Genomic DNA, 839 nt, shown 5'->3' on the forward strand with positions numbered 1-839 from the left:
GCTAGAAGTCAATAACAGGAAAACCTGGAGAATTTTGCAAGTAAGTGAAAGTTAAACAACATTCTTAAACAACCAGTGGCTTGAAGAAATGACTAGAGAAATGAAATACTTTCAGATGAATTAAAATAAAATGCAAGATACCAAATTTATGAGATGGTGTGACAGGGGTACTCAGTGAAATTTATTAGCTTTAAAATACTTACATTAAAAAAGAACAATCTCATGCTCACTTCGTCAGCACATATACTAAATTGGAAAAATACAGAGATTAGCCTGGCCCCTGTGCAAGGAGACATGCAAATTTGTGAAGTATTTTGTATTTGTTTTACTTAAAAAAAAAAAAAATACATGGCCAGGCACAGTAGCTATGCCTGTAACTCCAGCACTTTGGGAGGCTGAGGTGGGGCGATCATGAGGTCAGGAGATCAAGACCTCCTGGTCAACATGGTGAAATCCCATCTCTACTAAAATACAAAAAATTAGCTGGGCATAGTGGCACACACCTGTAATCCCAGGTGGGCTGAGATCGCGCCACTGCACTCAAGCCTGGTGACAGACTGTCTCAAAAAAAAAAAAAAAAAAGAACGATTTCAAATTAACAACCTAACTTTACACCTAAGGGGTGTTTAATCCTTTGGTTCCCTGGCCACATTGGAACACATTGAAAGAAGAACCGTTCTTGGGCCACACACAAAATAAATTAACCTAAAAACAGCTGATGAACTAAACAAACAAACAAAATCCCAAGAAAATCTCATAATGTTTTCAGTTATTTGTAAAGTTATGAATTTGTGTTGGGCGCATTCAAAGCTGTCCTGGGCTTCATGCTGGACAAGTTT

General features: G+C 37.8%; 1 pseudogene; it reads left to right on the forward strand.

The window, feature by feature from the left end:
* The first annotated feature begins 224 nt into the window (after window positions 1-224).
* On the forward strand, window positions 225-324 carry LOC115895849 (annotated as a pseudogene).
* Window positions 325-839: the final 515 nt, after the last annotated feature.

The sequence above is a fragment of the Rhinopithecus roxellana genome, unplaced genomic scaffold, assembly GCF_007565055.1.
Source record: "Rhinopithecus roxellana isolate Shanxi Qingling unplaced genomic scaffold, ASM756505v1 contig3186, whole genome shotgun sequence".
In the NCBI taxonomy this organism is placed as follows: Eukaryota; Metazoa; Chordata; class Mammalia; order Primates; family Cercopithecidae; genus Rhinopithecus; species Rhinopithecus roxellana.